A 20,566-nucleotide genomic window follows, 5' to 3' on the forward strand; every position below is an offset into this window, starting at 1 on the left:
GTTACTTGATTATTTGAGCTTCCGTTGTGCTTAGAGAGTCTGCATACATGTTGGCAGCTTTTGATAAACATTAACATGCATTCTATTTTGATATAAATTGCGGGTGTTTGTTCACTTTGTTTTGGTCAACTTTCGGTTAAGTACTTATGTTAGTTTTTCTAAACTTACATATTTTGGTTGGTTTCCTTTATAGAAAATTATTTTTAAATAAAGAATTCAATGTTATTTACTAAATCCATTTAGAGTTATGATCAAGCTGTGGAACCAAGTGATGGAGCTGTTAAGGGTACTTGACGGGTCGTCTCAGTTGGTATCAGAGCGTTGGTTGTAGGGAATTAGGCTGCATTGATGTCGTTACCCGAGTCAATAGGGTGCATTAGTGAGTCTAGTCTACAGGCCGACATATAGCTTTAGAGTATTATTATATGTGATTGTCCGTATCCTATAGTATGTATACCGATTCATATACGTTCATATACCCTCTTATGTTTTGGATCCGGGAGGAACTCCCATTTCGATTAAACGTGTTCTCCGACTCTTATGAGATTATCTTTTTACAAGACCGTCTCGGTTAGTGAAACTGAGGGATGTCACTCATGACTTCTGAAATTCTCGACATTTCTATGTCATCCATTATGGTTATGTATAAAACGTCTGAGTTATATTACGCGAGATGTCATTCTTGACTTTTAAAATGCTCGACATTTCAATGTCAGCTACTATGATAATGTATATAACATTCTTGTTATATTACGTGCCTTTGTGCCTTTGTGCTTTGATTTTCGAACCGGAAAACGTCATTCTTGATTTTTAGAGATTCTTGATACTTCAAAGACATTTTTATGTCATCGTTACTCCTATTCATTACTTTTGATGTTTTTGTCTCTTTGTAAAATCCTTAGCACACTATTTAAGAAATCGTTTTAGAGAAAAAATTGTGTAGAAATTCGCGGTTGATCACGTGTCATGACCTTATGTAGTGCTATTGGAATGGAACTATGAATTAGTGAAATATAATGGCGTCTGGCCAACGGGATTATATTACAGTAATTCATATAGAAATTCCAATATTGTGACATGAGGATTAGAAAGTGAGTCAAAGAAAATTTTTACACCACTCATTCAGAAATTCAAATGTTATTACATGAGTAAGGAAAATACTCATTATCTTATTTATTGATATACGAGAAACTCGTTTTAACCAAACTACCTATCTCATGATCTATCCTTCATACCTCACTTGTTAGCAACAGCTTCGCACGTGAATAGTTTTGGTCCAAGGACTTATGTCCTGATAATAGTCAAAACAACATTTAATTCATTGGTTTTCATGACCTCATAACATTTGTTGATCAAATGTCGCACGACGATTCAAGTCTTTCACTCGATCTTCTACGATCTTACTTCAATTCAAAACCTCTGAAATACGAATACTCTGTTTATCATCAGGATTTTTACACATTTGTTTAATTGTGCGGTCCTCACGAGATTTATGGACGAATAGAAGTAATAAGATTTTCTGTCACGTATGCAATTTATAAAATCATATATGTAAGTATAAAATCAAATAAATAAATTTACCTTAACCTATTTTGGTTAGTACATACTAAATTATACCTTCAAATTATTTTAAAACCACTCCTTTATTGAGTTGTTTAATTAAGTCAAATTGTTTTATGTAAAATGGTACACATGGTACATACTTCGAAATTTACTAAGAACTTCGTTCCGCTTATGGGGTCACATCAGACGTTTAAAGCTTTTTCAAAACTTCTTTGATTGATTATATTAAAATTTTTACATTACTCTACAGTGTGTTTGGATCACAGTTCTTCTCATCCTCCGTTTGTGGATGAAACTTACCATTAAGTTCATTGATAAAAACTCTTACGCCACTTTGGATGGCGGTTTTATAAAATTTTTGGGAAGCCTTTGCGCTCATAAAATTTTCCCTCTTATGATTGGACATGGCCGAAACGCGGGCTGATAAATCAGTTTTCTGAGGTACGTTCAGTGGTCACCGTGTTCTCAGGAAAGACACTGGGTGGGTTTCTACCCTAACTGTTGTTATAGTTGGTATCACAGATAGATATTACACTAGACCGTTAAAGAAGTTACTACTCTTGATATTCACGGCTAACCACAACACCCTCGTAAACATCAATCATATAATTCAATACTTTGAGGTGCACCAAATCATTTTTGGAGATTCATCTCACCTGGAGCCTACTATTCTTTATAACCCGTGATTCATGTTTCTTTTCATCCGCACATAAATTTAAGAATAAGGGTGAATCCTAGATTGACTCGCTCATTGTGCGAGGAAGTTCACTCTCATTGAAAGATCACACCTTTCGTACGTTTTCCTTTCGGAAATGTGATGAGAATTTTACTTTGAAATCTATGATCCTCGTTATCCCCTTCGAAGAAATTTCCTTAAACATCTATATCACTGATATGGCTACTCTATATATTTCTTCCTTCGTTGGTTACAACTATATCTCATTCGTCCTAGTTCGTCCCCTTGGGGAGCTCCTGTTTTGTTTGTTAAGAAGGAAGATGGTTCGTTCTGATTGTGTATTGATTATCGCGAGTTGAACAAGCTTACTGTTAAGAATCATTATCCTCTTCCGAGAATTAATGATCTGTTCGATCCGCTCCAAGGTTCATCTGTTTATTCTAAGATTGATCTCCGTTCTGGTTATCACCAATTGCACGTTAAAGAAACTGATATTCCGAAAACCGCTTTCCGAACTCGTTATGGTCATTATGAATTTCTAGTTATGCTGTTCGGAATGACCAATGCACCTGCAGTGTTCATGGACCTCATAAACCGTGTGTGTAGTCTTTATCTGGACAAGTTCATTATCGTTTTCATCGATGATATTCTTATCTATTCCAAGAGTGATTAAGAGCACGAAGAGCATTTGAGATTAGTGCTTAATTTGTTAAGAAAGGAAGAGTTGTATACTAAATTTTCCAAGTGTGCGTTATGGTAGAAAGAAGTTCAATTCCTTGGGCATGTTGTAAGTAAACATGGAATTCAAGTTGATCCTGCTAAGACTGAGGCAATTGAAAAGTGGGAAATTCTGAAGACTCCTACTCAGGTTCGTCAATTCCTATGTTTGGCAGGCTATTATGGAATGTTCATTCAAGATTTCTCACGAGTAGCGAAACCTCTAACTGCTTTAACACATAAAGGAAGAAGTACGAGTGGAAGAGTGAACAAGAGTCTGCTTTCCAAACTTTGAAGAAGAAGTTAACTTCCGCACCGATATTATCACTACATGAGGGTAATGATGATTTTGTTATCTATTATGACGCTTCGCATCAGGGTTTTGGTTGTGTGTTGATGCAGCGGAAGAAAGTCATTGCTTACGCGTCACGTCAGTTGAAAATTCATGAACAAAATTATACAACCCATGATTTAGAATTCGTAGGTGTTGTGTTTGCACTCAAGATTTGGAGACATTATTTATATGGGGTCAAATGTACAGTGTACACCGATCACAAAAGTCTTCAACATATCTTTGATCAAAAATAGTTAAATATGAGACAACGAAGATGGGTTGAGTTGTTGAACAATTATTATTGTGAACTCCTTTATCATCCGGGAAAAGCCAATGTTGTGGCTGATGCTTTAAGTCAAAAAGAGAGAGTTGAACCTCGTAGGTTTTGTGACGACCCGGGAATTTCCGACTAAATTTAAACTTGATCTTTATACGTTTTCCGACACGATAAGCAAAGTCTATAATGTTGAGTCTCGAAAACTTTGAAACTATGTTCATGTGTTCAATTACCCTTTGACTATCCCCGACGATTCACGAACAACTGTTTATAATTAAATGTGTGTGTGTGTGTGTATATATATATAAATATTAAATATTCAGTAAATTATATGATTGATGGATATGAGATAATAAAGGGTAATATATTATATGTAACTACAAATTAAAGTAAAAATTTCAGTGTTAATATGATTACCATTATTTCAGTATTATTATTATTAATATTAAAATTAATATTAGTATCATTATTGTTATTATATAAAGTATATATAGATATACATACGAAATTTGATAAATATAAATTGATATACTATTATTATTATTATTATTATTATTATTATTATTATTATTAACATTATTATTATCAATGATATGATATTAATACTATTATAACTAAAAATAGTATTAGTATCACTAATAAATTTACTATTACCATTTATATTATTATTATCATTATTAGTAAATAAAATCATTATTATTGTTAGTATTAATAACATCATATTGTTATTCTTCATTCATCATCATTAGTCTTTATTAGTAATATTATTAGTAATATTATTATTAGTATTATTAATATTAGTAATATTAATATTAATATATTAGTTAATAATCAAAAGCAAGAATTATATATATATATATATATATATATATATATATATATATATATATATATATATATATATATATATATATATATATATATATATATATATATATATATAATTGGTAAATATAAATACAGTTTTAACTAAGTACATAAACATTCACTGAATATAGATAATCTATATAAATAAATACAAATATAGATACAAAGATATACAAATTACAGATATAGTTATATTAAAGACATATATATGGTACAGATACATAAATATGTACGCATATATAAATACAGATATTATATATGATTCTGTTTTTAGTCCTTTTCAAGGCTGTAGAGGATTGGTACTCTTTGTCTTCAAAAAGTTTCCTATCATTAACTATAGTACAAATCAGTTACACATCAAATTGTCTTTTATTTTCTTTCCTGACTTTTGAGCCTGCTTGTCGACACCATTGCCATAAATCCAACAAATTATTCTATGCTATGAAGAACTTATTCCATTCCTCATTATCATATTTAAATATCGAACTGTACCTGCTGCTATTCTCTTGAGTCAAAGCAAGAACCAAATAATATAAATAAACACCATCCTACAACCACATCGAACTGCACCTGCTGCTTCTATTCGTTATTGAGATTCGACAACACTGCAGATTGGTTCTTGACTGTTAAGAATACAAAACCAAAATCAAACCATAATCACCATCATATTTAACTGCTATTATGCTACACTTGTTGCTATTACAAACCTGTCCTTGTTTCTTTTCTGCTTCCATTCGAGTTCACCACCACACGCCACCCATGAATTGAACACACTCCATTATAATTACCTTGCAGCTGCTCGACCACAGTCAACTGACTGCTACCACTTTTACTTTCTGTTTACAAACTACACCCAATTAAACAACCCAAACCACCAGTTTGATACCCATTTAAACCCTCTATCAAACCATCACTTGAAACTTTAAAAATCAAATGACCACGACTGCAAGATGACTGCTACTGCTGCTGCATACCAGGTTTCACATGACTATTCAATTGTAAAAGCTGTTAATACAGTTATACTAACCGATACCTTTTTATTTCGAGATCAAACAGAAATCAAACACCATCATTATGCTATTAACATGCTGCTGCCACACCTGCAAACTAATTGTTAATGTTAAGACATGGATCAAACCATAAAACCATCGAATATTATTACCTGAATCGAACCTGTTGACAATTTAATACTCAAATCCTTCATTCCCTTATCGAACCTGTAACCCTTCAAATATTGTATTCAAATTCGTGTTCACTACCGCCCTTCCAATTCAACACAACCCTATTATCATCAACCCATATCCTGCGTCTAATATGCTACTGCTGCTATTCAATTTTGTTTATAAAATTAATAAATGATTAAATATATAAATAAAAGAAAGAAATCGAACCAGGCTGCAAATCGCATATGTTCCTGTGAATTGTTTCTATTATGGTGTGTCTGTTTTCAATTCGAATCATTAACCATCACCAGACTTGCAACTACTTCTTGTTTCCTTCGTATACCACAAAGAACTTCAATTACTGATCCTGTTCTCTATTGTTAATTGGGGATTGACAATAAATGATGATGGATTAATGATACAGCAGATTATTTTGTTGTGGAAACTCCACAGGAACATCACCACAAACCATAACAGTTTGATTGCAACAAAATTCTGTTTTCTGTTTTGACCGGAAAAAGAACCATCGGAGGTCGCTACTGCTGCTGTGCTTATTTGTTTCCATTTACAACTGATAATGAGGATTGAAGATGATGTTGGTGATGGCGATGATAATGATAAAAGATGATATGATGAGAAGAGAATGGAGAAAGATGGAGATGATCCAGATCTAAAAGGCGTGATCTCTCCTTTTAACAACCGGATCCCATTTAATTTTACTTTATGGTATAAATTTATTTTTATTATTTTTATTATTATTATTTTTATTATTATTATTATTATTATTATTATTATTATTATTATTATTATTATTATTATTATTATTATTATTATTATTATTATTATTATTATTATTATTATTATTATTATTGTCATTTCTATTAAAAATTAGTATCCTTAGTATTAAAATGAGTAAATAAAAATTATTTTTATTATTATTACTAACATTGGTATTAGGATTAACATTATTATTATTATTATCATTTAGGTTATTATTATTAATATCACTATTGAAATTATTATTAATACCATTTATATTAGAAATTATCATTATCATTTTTATTATTAGTATTATTATTATTATTAATAAAGTTATTATTATTATTATTAGTAAAATCATTATTTTTATAGTTATTATTATTAGTATTCACTATTATTAAAATTAACTTTTTTATTAAAAAGTATTATTTTTATTAAAGTTATCATTTTATCATTTATACTAAAACTATAATTTTTAACCCTATTATCATTATTATTATTATTATTTTTATCATTACTAATATTATTTTAGTATTATTATAATTTTAGCAAAACAAACGATATGTGTATATATACAAAATATATATTTAATACATATAACATAACAAAATTTATATTTTTATTTATTTTAAATAAATAAAATGAATATATGAAACATATAGGTTATTAATATAAAAATGATATAACTAATAGGTTTATATATATATATATATATATATATATATATATATATATATATATATATATATATATATAAATTGTTCGATTACAATTATGTGTGTTAATATATATATAAATGATATAGGTTCGTGAATCTGAGGTCAACCCTACACTTGTTTAACGTAGTCATTTGTATTTTTACTACAAAATACATTAGGTGAGTTTCATTTGCTCCCTTTTTAATTGCTTTTGCAATATATTTTTGGGACTGAGAATACATGCGCTGCTTTATAAATGTTTGACGAGATAGACACAAGTACTTAAAACTACATTCTATGGCTGGATTATTAAACCGAATATGCCCTTTTTAGTCTGGTAATCTAAGAATTAGGGAACAGACACCCTAATTGACGCGAATCCTAAAGATAGATCTATCGGGCCCAACAAGCCCCATCCAAAGTACCGGATGCTTTAGTACTTCAAAATTTATATCATGTCCGAAGGAGGATCCCGGAATGATGGGGATATTCTTATATACATATTGTGAATGTCGGTTACCAGGTGTTCAATCCATATGAATGATATTTTTGTCTCTATGCATGGGACGTATGTTTATGAGAAATGGAAATATGAAATCTTGTGGTCTATTAAAATTATGAAATGATTATTTATGCTAAACTAATGAACTCACCAACCTTTTGGTTGACACTTGAAAGCATGTTTATTCTCAGGTATGAAAGAAATCTTCCGCTGTGCATTTGTTCATTTTAAGGATATTACTTGGAGTCATTCATGACATATTTCAAAAGACGTTGCATTCGAGTCGTCGAGTTCATCAAGATTATTATTAAGTTAATTATAGTTAGATGTATTATGAAATGGTATGCATGCCGTCAACTTTCAATGTAATGAAAGATTATCTTTTCAAAAACGAATGCAATGTTTGTAAAATGTATCATATAGAGGTCAAGTACCTCGCGATGTAATCAACTGTTGTGAATCGTTTATAATCGATATGGACTTCGTCTGGATGGAATAGGACGGGTCGTTTCAGTTGGTATCAGAGCGATGGTCTTAGCGAACCAGGTCTACATTAGTGTGTCTAACTGATAAATCGTTAGGATGCAATAGTGAGTCTGGACTTCGACCGTGTCTGTATGTTAAAAGTTTTGCTTATCATTTTTGTCGGAAATCATCTGCTTATCATCCTTAGGAAATTACTTGCTTATCATTCTTAGTCTAGACACATCTTACTGCAATGATTGCATGAATAGTGTATAGACATATCTTAACGTATCTACTACTTCATATCTTAGCGTACCTGTTATTGTTATCTTTGCCTGACAGCTTCCGTAGATTCCTCCGTAACTTATGGGATTTTAGTATTATATATGCATATGAAAATTATGTATTACAGGGTACTAATCTACATCCTATAATCTAATTCTTATCGAAAATCCTTCATCTGATCGTATGGGATAAATCCTTCAACCGGTTTGAGTCCCTCGAATTCCGATAACTATTCTGATAGTTATTCCGATAGCTATTCTGACGTGGACGTTCACCTAAACTTCGAAAGCAGCGTCACCAGAATGAATCAACCAACCAACCATCCCCAATTCATATGATGAGTTCGTAGTCTACTTAATCATTGGAGACAATAAGAATCAATCCCTTTCACCCACCATATTGTTCGCTGGGTGAAGAACTTGAAACATTCACTGGCAAACCAATCCGAAACACCATCTCCACCCTCATTTCCAGAGTAGCTCGACATGATTATATTCTATCCACAATTTGAAACCTTACTCATCTGCTCGTTCCGACCGACAATTATTACGGAGTAATATAAGAAGTCAACGAACTTCGAGATCGAGTAATCAATTTGGAGAATATGGTGCAAAACATACCAGCTTCAACAACATCACCGGCATCAACAGTATCACCAACAACACAAGTTTCAACATCACATGCCCCAATATCTCATTCTGTACCTCGAGCATAATCATCATTCTACGAATCATTCTACATTATTTATCTTCGTTCGACATGGTGATTATATAATCTTTAATATTTTAAGAGATTATATATTCATATTCTAACGGTAAATCAAATGAGTCTAATATCATATTGACCCATTAAATTCATGATTAAATCTGAAGAAAATATATATGTAAGTATATTTTCATAAAGATTGTAATTAAAATTCTTTTGTACAAACTAATAATGGTGAAAATATTTTAACGGGTAGGTAATACCCGAGGAATATTTAAATTTCACATTAATAAGTTACACTGTACATTCTTCAAATCTGATTCAACAGTTATTCACTATCCTACTTACATCCACAGATAAATGAATCCGTTCACCACATAATAACCATTTCCATTCAAATTTCATATTTGGATTTTGACCTATCATAATCCAACAAGTGGCATAATGAAGAAAACATTTGACGGAATAAAATTTGTTAGAAACAAACAAATTAACTATGAGAAATTTTGTTAAGAATCCACGCTAACAAAAATCCTAGCTAACTGTTCCTAGCTAACTGTGGACTAATCAACTGAGGACTACCAACAGTGGACAATTAAAATGAATTAAAATATTGATTATAACATATGAAACTAAACAATTATTCGAGTTGCCACTTGATTTCACCTTAAACCTCATTTGTATCTTGACAATTACAATATGCGTTCAAACTTTTAGTAATTTCTGAAAACACCTCAATCGAGAGGATGAACCAACTGCACTTCATCTATGTAAGAAGAGATTGATGCATATAGTTATGCACTTGAAAACTCTCGGAAACTGAGTAAACGTTTAACACATAGCTGTGCTAATTCCTTTAGTGTTATTATTACCCAAAATAACTTTGCAGTTCTTCTTCAAAATAGCCAATTTTGTCACAGCTCCAGCAAGACAACTTCGTCTTTTCGTACGAAACAACCTTATTATAACGTTGATATATACGCGTGCTCTTTAATTGTTGCCAGGGAACCTTTTATATTCCACCATATTACCGTCAACGTTTAATCATCTAAAAACACAATTCCTTTGAAATCACCCCAGATCGATAACCAATGATTCATATATGGTAGCAGTAAATGTAGAGGAATCGGCAATCAGTACTTTGAAAACTCACAGCATATCTACATCAACAGTTATATGTATAACATTTATCTCTTAGAATAATGATCTTCCATTCTGAAATTCTAAAAATCACCCAGTCTGCGAACTAATACTCTGAAATTTTAAAAGTTGAATGAAGCAACAAAAACTGTAAACGACCTTACTCATCGGAAGTTTAATGATAAAGAATAGAATGTTGGAAAAGCTCAGAAAAGTTGGAACTGCAAAACGGATTGAGCTAACCACGAAGGAGACCGAGGACAAATACAAGGACCATACCCTATATCCAAAGAATCCAGGAAATTATGGATCTATTGAAATCTTTAGAGAATATCTTGCTCCGAAGTCATGTTAAAATCTTGCGGAAAATCTTTCTCCATCAACCATTGAACTTAGAAATTCAAAAAAAATATCATCATCAATATCTTCGATATTTCTGAGGATATTTTCATAAATATTCACGTCCGAAATTATATACCTCCTCGTGCTTCCTGCGTATCATTATATTGGAAACATTCAATAGAAAATTTAGTACCGAAAGGCAGATTATGCGAAACTAGGAAGAAAGCCGTGGACAAATCACAAAGAATAAGTTTGACTTCAAAGAATCCAAATGATTCAATGTCTACTAATGTCTTTATTGAATATCTTGCTCCTTACTCTAAACCCTTGCAGATAATAGCTTCTATCATCCTCTGATCTTAAATATTCAAAGATATTATCGTATCTTTCATTATAAATATCCTCGATATTTTTGAACATATTTTCATAACTAATCTTATCTGAAATCAATTATCACTTTGAGATATCAGTGTTACATCATATGAGAAACTATTAGTTTCTATATTCTGCGAATCTTCGAATTTAAAATATGAATGTTTTGAGGTAGTGTTGGGAACTGATACATGAGTTAGTATAATATAATGACACTTGATCAACGTGATTATATTACATTAAGTCATGCTGAGTTTCTAAATGGAACGTGATGATTCACAGATTATAACGTCATCATGTGCCATGTTACATGACTCTTTCATTCTGCTTAACTTCTGAACATATAAAAATAAAAATAAAAAAAATTAAAATATATTCTTGATAGTTCTATTCTCAGTGATTCAGGTAATTTGACAAAACAAATCGTGTTATTACCTTTCCTTTCTACCTGGTATATTATGATAATTCGAAACTCCATACCTATGAATTCTGGACCGTTACTTGCGAAAAGTAAACCAAAGCATGAAACTCCGAAATAGAAAGGGGGTATATATCGCAGCAAATAAGAGAGCGCATTAACTGTGGATGACAATAATTATAGGAGACAAAAGCATGGACATTGAAATATAAGGGAAGATATAAAACCCAATAACAACACAGAAGTTACAAACCATGGATATTAATACGATTAGTAATATAAAGACACGGTATAATTAAGAATAGTATCCCCCAAGGTAATAGTAGAAGTAAACAGATTTTCTGGTGGAAGATTGAAAAGAAGGATGACAGATACATAGATAGGAAAATATCAAGAATCAGAACTGGATGGAGCATTTCCCCGATATTTTAAAAGTAGGAATAGAGGAAGAAAGTATAGGAATGGCGAAAGTAATGGAACGAAAGAAGTTCATTTATAGTGAAAATACCAGACAAAGAAATAGAGGCAGATCACCGTATTTAATTATAGAAATCTTAATTTCCTTATTCGCCGAAGAAGCAAATCTTTTAGATTTCGAGGATTTATATTAAATCCCTTGAATTGCGGAATTCAACCTTGACCGTGTCAAAAGCTAAGATGAATCTCTATTTCTTCATTCCAATCTTTTGTGATAGCTTCATTCGTGCTCTTTGAATAGTCGAATTATTTTATCTGTATTATTCAATAATGATAAAACTCTAGTTATCAACTCATATTCGTCATGAAAACATTTTTATTGTTAACCATGACCACCACACTCAAATTTCGGGACGAAATTTCTTTAACGGGTAGGTACTGTGACGACCCGGGAATTTCCGACTAAATTTAAACTTGATCTTTATACGTTTTCCGACACGATAAGCAAAGTCTATAATGTTGAGTCTCGAAAACTTTGAAACTATGTTCATGTGTTCAATTACCCTTTGACTATCCCCGACGATTCACGAACAACTGTTTATAATTAAATGTGTGTGTGTGTGTGTATATATATATAAATATTAAATATTCAGTAAATTATATGATTGATGGATATGAGATAATAAAGGGTAATATATTATATGTAACTACAAATTAAAGTAAAAATTTCAGTGTTAATATGATTACCATTATTTCAGTATTATTATTATTAATATTAAAATTAATATTAGTATCATTATTGTTATTATATAAAGTATATATAGATATACATACGAAATTTGATAAATATAAATTGATATACTATTATTATTATTATTATTATTAACATTATTATTATCAATGATATGATATTAATACTATTATAACTAAAAATAGTATTAGTATCACTAATAAATTTACTATTACCATTTATATTATTATTATCATTATTAGTAAATAAAATCATTATTATTGTTAGTATTAATAACATCATATTGTTATTCTTCATTCATCATCATTAGTCTTTATTAGTAATATTATTAGTAATATTATTATTAGTATTATTAATATTAGTAATATTAATATTAATATATTAGTTAATAATCAAAAGCAAGAATTATATATATATATATATATATATATAATTGGTAAATATAAATACAGTTTTAACTAAGTACATAAACATTCACTGAATATAGATAATCTATATAAATAAATACAAATATAGATACAAAGATATACAAATTACAGATATAGTTATATTAAAGACATATATATGGTACAGATACATAAATATGTACGCATATATAAATACAGATATTATATATGATTCTGTTTTCAGTCCTTTTCAAGGCTGTAGAGGATTGGTACTCTTTGTCTTCAAAAAGTTTCCTATCATTAACTATAGTACAAATCAGTTACACATCAAATTGTCTTTTATTTTCTTTCCTGACTTTTGAGCCTGCTTGTCGACACCATTGCCATAAATCCAACAAATTATTCTATGCTATGAAGAACTTATTCCATTCCTCATTATCATATTTAAATATCGAACTGTACCTGCTGCTATTCTCTTGAGTCAAAGCAAGAACCAAATAATATAAATAAACACCATCCTACAACCACATCGAACTGCACCTGCTGCTTCTATTCGTTATTGAGATTCGACAACACTGCAGATTGGTTCTTGACTGTTAAGAATACAAAACCAAAATCAAACCACAATCACCATCATATTTAACTGCTATTATGCTACACTTGTTGCTATTACATACCTGTCCTTGTTTCTTTTCTGCTTCCATTCGAGTTCACCACCACACGCCACCCATGAATTGAACACACTCCATTATAATTACCTTACAGCTGCTCGACCACAGTCAACTGACTGCTACCACTTTTACTTTCTGTTTACAAACTACACCCAATTAAACAACCCAAACCACCAGTTTGATACCCATTTAAACCCTCTATCAAACCATCACTTGAAACTTTAAAAATCAAATGACCACGACTGCAAGATGACTGCTACTGCTGCTGCATACCAGGTTTCACATGACTATTCAATTGTAAAAGCTATTAATACAGTTATACTAACCGATACCTTTTTATTTCGAGATCAAACAGAAATCAAACACCATCATTATGCTATTAACATGCTGCTGCCACACCTGCAAACTAATTGTTAATGTTAAGACATGGATCAAACCATAAAACCATCGAATATTATTACCTGAATCGAACCTGTTGACAATTTAATACTCAAATCCTTCATTCCCTTATCGAACCTGTAACCCTTCAAATATTGTTATTCAAATTGGTGTTCACTACCGCCCTTCCAATTCAACACAACCCTATTATCATCAACCCATATCCTGCGTCTAATATGCTACTGCTGCTATTCAATTTTGTATATAAAATTAATAAATGATTAAATATATAAATAAAAGAAAGAAATCGAACCAGTCTGCAAATCGCATATGTTCCTGTGAATTGTTTCTATTATGGTGTCTCTGTTTTCAATTCGAATCATTAACCATCACCAGACTTGCAACTACTTCTTGTTTCCTTCGTATACTACAAAGAACTTCAATTACTGATCCTGTTCTCTATTGTTAATTGGGGATTGACAATAAATGATGATGGATTAATGATACAGCAGATTATTTTGTTGTGGAAACTCCACTAGAACATCACCACAAACCATAACAGTTCGATTGCAACAAAATTCTGTTTTCTGTTTTGACCGGAAAAAGAACCATTGGAGGTCGCTACTGCTGCTGTGCTTATTTGTTTCCATTTACAACTGATAATGAGGATTGAAGATGATGTTGGTGATGGCGATGATAATGATAAAAGATGATATGATGAGAAGAGAATGGAGAAAGATGGAGATGATCCAGATCTAAAAGGCGTGATCTCTCCTTTTAACAACCGGATCCCATTTAATTTTACTTTATGGTATAAATTTATTTTTATTATTTTTATTATTATTATTATTATTATTATTATTATTATTATTATTATTATTATTATTATTATTATTATTATTATTATTATTATTATTATTGTCATTTCTATTAAAAATTAGTATCCTTAGTATTAAAATGAGTAAATAAAAATTATTGTTATTATTATTACTAACATTGGTATTAGGATTAACATTATTATTATTATTATCATTTAGGTTATTATTATTAATATCACTATTGAAATTATTATTAATACCATTTATATTAGAAATTATCATTATCATTTTTATTATTAGTATTATTATTATTAATAAAGTTATTATTATTATTATTATTAGTAAAATCATTATTTTTGTAGTTATTATTATTAGTATTCACTATTATTAAAATTAACTTTTTTATTAAAAAGTATTATTTTTATTAAAGTTATCATTTTATCATTTATACTAAAACTATAATTTTTAACTCTATTATCATTATTATTATTATTTTTATCATTACTAATATTATTTTAGTATTATTATAATTTTAGCAAAACAAACGATATGTGTATATATACAAAATATATATTTAATACATATAACATAACAAAATTTATATTTTTATTTATTTTAAATAAATAAAATGAATATATGAAACATATAGGTTATTAATATAAAAATGATATAACTAATAGGTTTATATATATATATATATATATATATATATATATATATATATATATATATATATATATATATATATATATATATATAAATTGTTCGATTACAATTATGTGTGTTAATATATATATATAAATGATATAGGTTCGTGAATCTGAGGTCAACCCTACACTTGTTTAACGTAGTCATATGTATTTTTACTACAAAATACATTAGGTGAGTTTCATTTGCTCCCTTTTTAAATGCTTTTGCAATATATTTTTGGGACTGAGAATACATGCGCTGCTTTATAAATGTTTGACGAGATAGACACAAGTACTTAAAACTACATTCTATGGCTGGATTATTAAACCGAATATGCCCCTTTTTAGTCTGGTAATCTAAGAATTAGGGAACAGACACCCTAATTGACACGAATCCTAAAGATAGATCTATCGGGCCCAACAAGCCCCATCCAAAGTACCGGATGCTTTAGTACTTCGAAATTTATATCATGTCCGAAGGAGGATCCCGAAATGATGGGAATATTCTTATATACATATTGTGAATGTCGGTTACCAGGTGTTCAATCCATATGAATGATATTTTTGTCTCTATGCATGGGACGTATGTTTATGAGAAATGGAAATATGAAATCTTGTGGTCTATTAAAATTATGAAATGATTATTTATGCTAAACTAATGAACTCACCAACCTTTTGGTTGACACTTGAAAGCATGTTTATTCTCAGGTATGAAAGAAATCTTCCGCTGTGCATTTGTTCATTTTAAGGATATTACTTGGAGTCATTCATGACATATTTCAAAAGACGTTGCATTCGAGTCGGCGAGTTCATCAAGATTATTATTAAGTTAATTATAGTTAGATATATTATGAAATGGTATGCATGCCGTCAACTTTCAATGTAATGAAAGATTATCTTTTCAAAAACGAATGCAATGTTTGTAAAATGTATCATATAGAGGTCAAGTACCTCGCGATGTAATCAACTGTTGTGAATCGTTTATAATCGATATGGACTTCGTCCGGATGGATTAGGACGGGTCCTTTCAGGTTTAGAGCTTTGAATATGACTATTCAAACAAACCTCGCAAGGCAGATTCTTGCGGCACAACAAGAAGCCTTGAAGGAGGAGAATGTTGTGAACGAAAAGATGAAAAGCTTGAGTAAACTGTTAGAGGTACGAGCAGATGGTACTCGGTATTTTGTGGGACGTATTTGGGTACCGAAATTTGGTGATTTGCGACAACTTATTTTAGATGAAGCTCATAAGTCTAGGTACGCTATTCACCCTGGTTTCGGGAAGATGTATCATGATCTTAAGGAGTTATATTGGTGGCCTAACTTGAGAGCTGATGTGGCTACTTATGTGGATAAGTGTTTGACTTGCGCTAAAGTTAAAGCTGAACATCAGAAACCGTCCAGACTTTTAGTACAACCTGAGATATCTGAGTAGAAGTGGGAAGGTATTGCGATGGATTTTATTACGAAGTTACTGAGAGTTGTGGATGGCTCTGATACCATTTGGGTTATTGTTGATCGACTCACGAAGTCAGCTCATTTCTTGCCAATTAAAGAAACTGCTTCAATGGAGAAGCTTACACGTTTGTATTTGAAAGAAATTATTTTCAGACACGGTGTTCCTATATCTATTATTTCAGACTGAGACAGTCGATTTACGTCGAGGTTTTGGTAAATCCTTACAGGAAGCTTTGGGAACCAAACTGGATATGAGCACTGCTTATCATCCACAGACGGATGGTCAGAGTAAAAGGACCCTTCAAACGTTGGACGACATGTTGCGAGCGTGCGTTATTGACTTCAGTAATGGTTGGGATAGATACTTGCCACTGGCTGAATTTTCTGATAATAACAGCTATCATGCAAGTATTAAAGGCACTATATGGTAGAAAGTGTAGGTCTCCTATCTGTTGGAATGAGGTTGGGGATGCTCAACTCACAGGCCCAGAAGTTATTCATGAAACTACCGAGAAGATCGTGCAGATTAAAGAAAGGTTGAGAACCGCCAGGAGTCGGCAAAAGAGTTATGCCGACGTTAGAAGGAAATCTTTAGAATTTCAGGTTGGTGACCGTGTCATGTTGAAGGTATAACCTTGGAAAGGTGTGGTATGTTTTGGTAAGAGGGGAAAGTTGAGTCCTCAATTTGTTGGACCGTTTGAGATTACTGAAAGAATTGGACCCGTGGCTTATCGTTTGAAATTGCCACAAGAACTTTGCGCTGTTCATGACGTTTTTCATGTATCTAATTTGAAGAAGTGTTTGGCTGAGGCCGATGAAACCATTCCTCTTGATGAACTTCATGTTGATAAAAAAAACTCCATTTCGTTGAGGAACCTGTCGAGATTATGGATCGAGAAGTTAAGAAGCTCAAGCAGAGTAAGATTCCTATCGTCCGAGTTAGATGGAATGCTAGACGCGGGTCCGAGTTCACTTGGGAATGTGAAGATCAGATGAGGCAGAAGTACTCGCATTTGTTCTCAAATGGCGAGTCAACCCCTGCACCTGCTTAAATTTCGGGACGAAATTTCCGTAACGGGAAGGTACTGTCACGACCCTAATTGTTTCCGTTATATTTTTTCGTTAGTATTTAACGTTCGTTAATGATATTCGTGCCACGTCATTTCTATGACTTATATTATTATTTTAATAATAATATATTCCTTATTATGTGTTACATGAATATATGTGTTCGTATTTAGAATTGTATGTTTCTACGTATCGTGGATTTTTATCCGGAGAAACGTTTTGGTTTTCAAACCAATAATCAGACCTTTAAGATTTTTGAATCCAGATTATTTTATTTATGATATTTTTATATCATATGAGTATATATAGTATTTCTATATATTTTTTTCGCGTGTGCGTACTTCCTCCGAAAATTTAATCGTGTAACGGCATTTTCGCGAATCGGGCTTCGTTCGGGCTTTGGGGCCACAAGCTTTTAGTCATTTTTCATTGTGGGCCATGTGGGGTCCACCGCCCACCTCCTTGCAAAATTCGGCCGAAAATCGCAATGGGAGGGGGGTGATGTGTAAATCTTGAAAACTTTGTGTTTTGTTGAACAAAATGGAACACTACTCCTCATTCTAAACCTAGCAACTTTTTTTTTTTCATTTTCTCTCTTCCTTTTGCTCCCTTTGGCCGTCACCTACATCACCAACATCACCATCATTCATCAAAAATTGTTGCTTGGAATTTAGGGCTTTCAACATCATCGGATTACTCTCGTCGTTCTATACGCGCCTATATCAATCAATTCTTGATTAGGGTATAAACACTAACCCTAGATTTTTTGTTTTTATCTATTTTTACTTATTATGATCTTATTTTAATATTATAGTAATTGTGTGTTATTGTGTTGTTGATTTGATGCTTAGAAATGCTCGATTTCATATGTTTTCTGTATGATCAAAACTGGACAGCAGCTATTTGTTTAAAATCAGTATACATAACTCATGTTTATGATTAATTAAAGTGTATAAATGAGTTCTTATCATCTAGAGCGTAATTTTAGGCTTTGGATTCATGTCATTTCGAGTTACGGATCATAAAATATGCATGATTTAGGGTTTTGATAAGATTGAAATGTGATATCTTGTAAGACCAGATTTGGTCCGACTTTGTGACCATATTTGGAGTCTTTAGGGTGTACCTTTGGGTTAGGATTGATGATTGGATGAACATTCATGTTCGGGTCATCGAAGTCCGAACCACGGATCACCCGAAATAGCTAAAACAAGTTTTGAAACGGATTAAGAAATAGTTTGGTTCATGGCTGTTCTTCACGGCCCCATGAACTGATTTAGGGTGTTCTTGAGTGTCCTAAGGTGTTGGGTTGTTTGGTTAGACGAGGATATATATATAAAATTCATCAAAAACCGACACCTAAGGCTCAAGTTATGACCTGGCGAACTTTTAATTAAACTTATGGCTATAAAATTGAAACTTAGGTTATAAATAATGATTTGCATTACAATTAAATTACTTATGATATAAAAGTAATTATTTTTAATTAAGACTTATGATATATAATTATTATACCATTTAATAATATATTATGATTTAATTATTCTTATAATTAAACTTATGATTAATAATACATTTATTATTCATGAAAATACTTATGATAAGTATCAAACTTATGTTATGAGATTATTATGTCAAGACTTATAATACAGATTATTTATTTATTTATTTATTTATTTATTATAAGACTTAGTTATTATTTAATTATAACACAATTTAATTATTAAATACTTATAGTTTAATAATTATATTAAAATACTTATGATATATGTAACATTTAATAATTAATTCAAGATACTTATATTATGATTAATAATTTATTATTAATTAATAATACTTATGATATAATTAATATTTAATTAATTAATTAAATACTTATGTTATATCGATTATATCATTTAAACTTATGTTAACTTTATAATTCGATTTAATTCAATTAAACTTATGATATGACATGTTTATACAAATATTACACAAATATTACTTTAAATAATATTATAACTTATATTATTAATATAATTTACACTTTAAATTTCAATGTTGACTAAGTTTGATCAAGGTTGACTTCTATTGACTTTGACTTTCAGTTGACGTTTGTTGACTTTTCTAATTAAGGAAACTTTCCAAAAATAGAAACTTTATAAAAATAGAAACTTTCTAAAATAGAAACATTCCTAAAATAGAAACTTTCCAAAAATGGAAACTTGCTAAAAATAGAAACTTTCTAAAAATAGAAAGTACGTGCTATACGCTGTCCTGATCATACCGAATCATACCGAGTGATGTTCTATGCTTTACTACAACAAGTACTATGGTTATCATACTAAGATTTGACCTAAGTTAGTTATTTATATCGACCGACATTATTTTTTAGGTCGGAGTTGTGGTCATTCTTGATCACTTTACCTTTTGTTGTTCGCATTTCTGTTTCATTGCTTCGTTTGCTTTAAGGTGAGTTATAGTCCCGTTTTTCCTACTATTTTAAAGTATTTTTGGGATGAGATTACATGCAACTTTTTTTTTTACGTTTAGACACAAGTGGAAATTAGTTTAAATTATTCATTGTGAGTTGAACGAAAATATTCCCTAATCTGGTAACTGTAATCATTGGTTTCTACTGGTGAACGTGAATCGTATGTAACGCCCCG

The sequence above is a fragment of the Rutidosis leptorrhynchoides genome, chromosome 1, assembly GCF_046630445.1.
Source record: "Rutidosis leptorrhynchoides isolate AG116_Rl617_1_P2 chromosome 1, CSIRO_AGI_Rlap_v1, whole genome shotgun sequence".
Taxonomy (NCBI): Eukaryota; Viridiplantae; Streptophyta; class Magnoliopsida; order Asterales; family Asteraceae; genus Rutidosis; species Rutidosis leptorrhynchoides.